This window comes from Aptenodytes forsteri, unplaced genomic scaffold (assembly GCF_000699145.1).
Source record: "Aptenodytes forsteri isolate BGI_AS27 unplaced genomic scaffold, ASM69914v1 Scaffold27, whole genome shotgun sequence".
NCBI classification, from domain to species: Eukaryota; Metazoa; Chordata; class Aves; order Sphenisciformes; family Spheniscidae; genus Aptenodytes; species Aptenodytes forsteri.
This window is the reverse complement of record NW_008794407.1, coordinates 2,587,871-2,593,605: the sequence shown is the minus strand read 5'-3', so window position 1 is coordinate 2,593,605 and position 5,735 is coordinate 2,587,871. Positions and strand designations below refer to the sequence as shown.

Here is a 5,735-nt window from a genome sequence, read left to right as displayed (position 1 = left end):
TGAGGGTGGTGAAGCACTGGACCAGGTTGCCCAGAGAGGTGGTGGATGCCCCATGCCTGGAAACATTCCAGGTCAGGCTGGACGGGGCTCTGAGCAACCTGATCTAGTTGAAGATGTCCCTGCTTATTGCACGGGGGGGTTGGACTAGATGGCCTTCAAAGGTCCCTTTCAACCCAAACCATTCTATGATCCTTTGCACCTGTGCCAAGTTACCAGATATATTGGATTGGTGACCCAGACACATATGGTATGGGGGAAGACATCCACAAAACTAGACTGCAACTACCACTAGGTGCAAAGCCTTCTCACAGAGAAACAGGAATGCCACCTATGTGCTGGTGTGATTTCTGTGGGTTGCATGTTAAATTGTGCATTTAGTGTTGCTCAGATTTGGGAGGTTGCATATTTTGACCTGTCCTACTGAAATTTGAGGTCCAGTGAAGTGGAGTGGCTGAGACTGTCTCTTCCGTTGGCTCTTTGAAGCTAAAAAAAGAAGGATCCATCACATTAAAGCATCACTGTTACATTTGGGTTGCAGAGTAGGAAGGCTGCCGTGTGTGTCGTTACACTAACGTGCTCCAAGCAGTGTCCAGCATTGGGCCTTTCATTTAAGCATAAGCCCTCTCCAAGTCCTAGCAGGAGTGACTCACGTGCTTACAGGAGTGGCTACCTGTAATTTTCAAAGGATTTTGTAATTGGACATGTAGCTGTAAAGAACTTGCCTTTTTGAACTGCAAACCCTTATATTTATGGAAACCACAGGTGCTGTTGTAAAATGGACAGCTTGCTTTGGTGCCCTAGGAAAGGATGGCAGAGCTAATGTTGGCATCCACAAGCGGAAAAGCTGCTTGCTAATGGTCTTGCATGTGTGTGTTACCTGTGGTGTCGCTGCCTTTCCGTGGTGTACATAATGCAAGCTGAATATGCGAGGTAATATGGAAAAAGCCTCAAGTCATTACCATGATATCATCTGACTGATTACATTTCCTTAGAAAATCTTGGTGCTTCAAACATCACTTGGAAAAAAAAAAAAACAACCCACCTTCTTTGGTTTGGCCTGCTTGTGTTAAAAGCAGGTGGTGCGAAACGGGAAGGACGTAGGGAGTAGCCTTCAGACCCATGATGTGGCATTTGTCTCCTCGGCGGGTCTGAGCTGGCTGCTGCCCAGCTGAAGGCATACTAGCGATTCACTGCATTTGATAACTTTAATCCTTTTCAGGGCTTATGTTTTCAGGAGTGCACTTTGCGTGTAAAGGGACCTTGCCAGCTGACATTGGCCAATTAATATTTTTCCTCCCGTTGCTTTTCCTGATGTGCTTTTAGACCATCCTTGCCCTCCTGTTTGGTTACCTACAGGCTGCAGAAGGTTGCAAGCAAGTGAAATGAAACTGAGATAATGCCTGACGATTACCTCTGATGGCTTGGCAATCCCTGCAGTGCTGAATATCACTTTGAAGAATGAGGCAGGGGAAGCAAGGGGTGAGGTTGCAGAAATACGGGGTGATGATGATTTTTGAAGCGTGGCTGGTGTATTGATTCCCAGACCCTTTTGACAGCTGCAGCTTGTGTTCAAGTCTAATGACAAACTGATGAAAGTGTTGGGACCTTATCAAAGCACAGCATTGTTATTCATCTTCTCTGATTCAGTAGCTTCTACTAGACTTTGCACTTCTTGCCTTTCCACCGAGCATTTTGCATGAGTTCTCAAGACGTGATTGACGGGGTGGTGTGACTAGGAAGGTGTGTTTGCTGGAGTTGTGCTCAGGTTTTACTTTTTTGAGTTTGGACTTCAAGTCTTTGCCAATGTCAGTTTGCAGAATAATGGAAAAATCATAGCACAGTACATCTTAATTTCTTCTTACTGTTCCATTCTGAGTGGTGGAAATAAATTTGCCACAAAAACCCATGGTGGCATATGGTTTTATGCTGAAGGGGTGTTGGATATAGGGAATCCTACCCAATGCCAATACTCTTGCAAGAATATGCCGTAACCTTTCAATGTTTTAACAAGTTGCGTATCAGGTATTGAGTCCCTTCTTGATAATCACATGGTGATGTAATGGCTCCTCGAGTATTCTTGTGTTGCCTGAATGTTTCAATGAAGCAGTCCATTTGTTAATTATCGTTAAAGATGATTGTGGTACTGCTTTCTGCTGTTGTTGCCCTCTGTGTGAGATGGTTGTTAAAGTAGTTGATTTGATAGGCTGGGGGGAATATCTGATGCATATGGTACGGTACACTAAAAAAAGGGAATTTTAGGTTGTCGGTTTGAGTTTCTCTGAAGAAATAGCTACAAAACAGTCTTAACTCTTTATGGGGAAAAAAAGAAAAACGTGGCACTGTACAGGGGTAGATGAAAGCCTCATTAAATACAGGGAGGGAAAGAGTACATCAGGGCCATGTTTTACCACCCCGGCCCACAATAAGGGAGTGGGAGATGAAAGCTGTAACATCCCTCTCGGCACATGTTCATGGTGTTGAGCTGCAGCTGACTCTGCAGTGCCTCTCAAAAGCCTTCTGCAGGCTGGCCTTCAAAACAAACGGTCTGCTCATCGCAGCTTCTCGAGCCATTGCAGACAATTCATATTATAAATGTTTTTCTCTTTATAAGCACCTCCCAGATCTTTTCCAGAAGAGAAGATGCTGTACTCATTTGCTAGTTGGTGGATGGGTTGGTTGGTTGGTTTTTTGTTCCATTAACATGCACAGAAGTGGTGAAGGACTCTGCCTAATGTTTTGGAAACACCATGTCTATGAATATACATATAAAGTATGTCAGTGCAGGCTATGAATACTTAGACTTAAAAAAAGTAAGTCCTAATTTTTCCTTGTGTGTATAGACATATATATGTGGCTGGAAAGCTGCCTGTCAGAAAAGGACCTGGGGGTGCTGGTCGACAGCTGGCTGAATATGAGCCGGCAGTGTGCCCAGGCGGCCAAGAAGGCCAATGGCATCCTGGCCTGTATCAGAAATAGTGTGGCCAGCAGGAGTAGGGAAGTGATCGTGCCCCTGTACTCGGCCCTGGTGAGGCCGCACCTCCAATACTGTGTTCAGTTTTGGGCCCCTCACTACAAGAAGGACACTGAGGTGCTGGAGCGTGTCCAGAGAAGGGCAACGAGGCTGGTGAGGGGTCTGGAGAACAAGTCTTATGAGGAGCGGCTGAGGGAACTGGGACTGTTTAGCCTGGAGAAGAGGAGGCTGAGGGGAGACCTCATCGCTCTCTACAACTACCTGAAAGGAGGTTGTAGCGAGCTGGGTGTCGGTCTCTTCTCCCAAGTAGCTAGCGATAGGACGAGAGGAAATGGCCTCAAGTTGTGCCAGGGGAGGTTTAGATTTGGACACGAGGAAAAATTTCTTTACTGAAAGAGTGGTTAAACATTGGAAGAGGCTGCCCAGGGAAGTGGTTGAGCCCCCATCCCTGGAGGTATTTAAAAGACGAGTAGATGAGGCACTTAGGGACATGGTTGAGTGGGCATGGTGGTGTTGGGTTGACGGGTGGACTTGATGATCTTAGAGGTCTTTTCCAACCTTAATGATTCTATGGTTCTATGATATATATATATATATATATAAAAGATGGCATTACAGTTACTGCATCTTTTTTTTTTTCATGTTTGAGGGTATTTTTGCTACGTCTATTTCTAGGGTTAAAATGATTTCTTCCTTAAGGGTTTTATTTACAGTAAAGCAGATGTTTCCTCATCATCATATTCTATAAATTTTTAATGGAGTTGTGTGAGCTTATAAAATGCTCAAGTGAATGTTTAAATAAAATGTTAAAAGCCCTGTTGTCACTGTATGCTTTGTTTGAAATTACTTGCACATGTTCAGTAGAGCATCAGTGGTTCTGTTGAGAAAAAAACCTCTTTCCAGTTTCTCTCCTTTTCTTTTCTGAATAATGTGAACTTTATCTTATTTCAGATAAAATACTAACTTTTGCCCTTGCATGAAAGAGGACTGCATTGTGCTCTTAACTTGTACAGACACACTTGAAACTGTCCCCAGTGAAAGCACAGATAGCAAATAGAAAAAGCTTGTCAGGGAGTTAAATCTTTCAGAAGAGCTGTCTGGAGTTGCATGGCATTAATTTCAAGAACATCTTTCTTGTCTCCTAATGAGGACTCTCTACTTTTTCTTCCATTTGTACATCCAAATACATATAAAAATAAAGCCAAGAAATGCATAGTCAGCACCCCCCCCCCCTTTTTTTTTTTTGGTAATGTAGTCACGGTGATTTGTGTAAGTAGCACTGTGTTTAAGCCTGTAAGTGTTGGGGACTTTCAGAAGAGCACCTGAGAGCACACAATTTTAATAATGCCCATTCCACTGCAAGGGAAATTTTCTGTAAATGTAAGACATAACACGTGTATATGTGTTGGGGAAATCTGCTCTGAAGAAACTCATGCAGGGAGAAGTAAAAGTTGAATTGATTGCTGCAAACTGCCCCGAGTCTGACACTGAAATTTCAGGATATTTAATTGCATACCTGCTTAGTTGCCCGAGAGGAACTTTTAAATCAAATATGTTATAAATAGAAGCAGCTGAGCGATAATATCCCAAAAATGTAGGCTCTTTAAAAACAGATGTCACGTTTCACCAGTAAAGACTTTGTCAGTTAAACCAGCTTTCTGTGAACTTTCTTTACAAAGAAGTCCTTCACGGCATGATGTTATGTCAGCAAACAGTGCTGCTCAGTATCCTTAGCTTCAAATCAGAGGCACCTGTAAATGGTTTGGTCAGCAACAAAAGTATTTTTTCCTGTGTGTTTAACTTAATGTGGCTCTTCTGGGGCATTTCTGCATCTTGAGAATGGGAAGGCTACAGATGTTCCTTGTTAAACACAGCTCAAGTATGGTTTCCGTAGAGGTTTTCACCTTCCCCCCCCTTCTTTCTTTCTTTCTTTCTTCCTGGTTTTGAAGGCTGGGAGAGTTTCTCATTGTGACCTCATTCAGAAAAGCTAGACCTGGGCTTTGTTTGGGGTTTTTTTTTACTTTTTTTGCTTGGTTTGGGGGGTTCCTTTTGTTTGATTTTTGAGTTAGCAATAGGATTATGTTGAAGTTACCATGTGGTTATACCAGGAGAGTTCATGTTTTCCTCATTTTTGGTTTAAAAGGAAAAAAAAAAAATCCCAAACCTGCAGTCAATGGTTAAGCACTTCTCATAAGGACTCTTTTCTTTGCCTTGTGTCCTTTCTCACCCTCGCTTGGGACTCTCTTGTGCTAGCCTTTGCTACTGTGAGGAGCCCTTTTAAACAGGAGTCTTCCGTTCATATTCACAGGGCATGAATAACACCACTGAAGTTACTTGGCTTAAGTTACTGAAGTCAGTAGGACTGTTTATCAGTAAATGCTGTGTTTGGCTGCATCAGTTCATAGGATCGGGCATCAGAGAAGTAAATCCTTCTGGACAAGGATTTTCTTAGTTATCGTTGAAAAGCATTGTGCTTGCTTCTAGCTCTTCCATGTGAAGACTGGACAATATTTCCAAACAGTGGGTTTTTTTGGACATTCCCCTGAATTCAGTATCTATTACCCTTGAAATACACGCTTACAAGGGAGCATTTTAAAGAAGCCCTTTGTGTGCTCCCTTGTATATACAGCCTCTTAAGAAAATACACAAATATATGCAGTGGGCTTTGGTCTTGGCCGCTCTTAGCATTAAATGAATCCATCTCTTTCTGCAAACTTTATTTATGAAGACTTCCATGCTTTTTAATTTATGGTGCTTAAAGAAG

At 42.8% G+C, this 5,735-nt stretch overlaps 1 protein-coding gene across 1 annotated transcript in view; it reads left to right on the top strand.

Annotated features, from left to right (window-relative positions):
* Positions 1-5,735, top strand: part of MYO10 (myosin X) — a 143,646-nt gene that overhangs the window by 4,775 nt on the left and 133,136 nt on the right. The gene's annotated exons all lie outside the window — the stretch shown is intronic.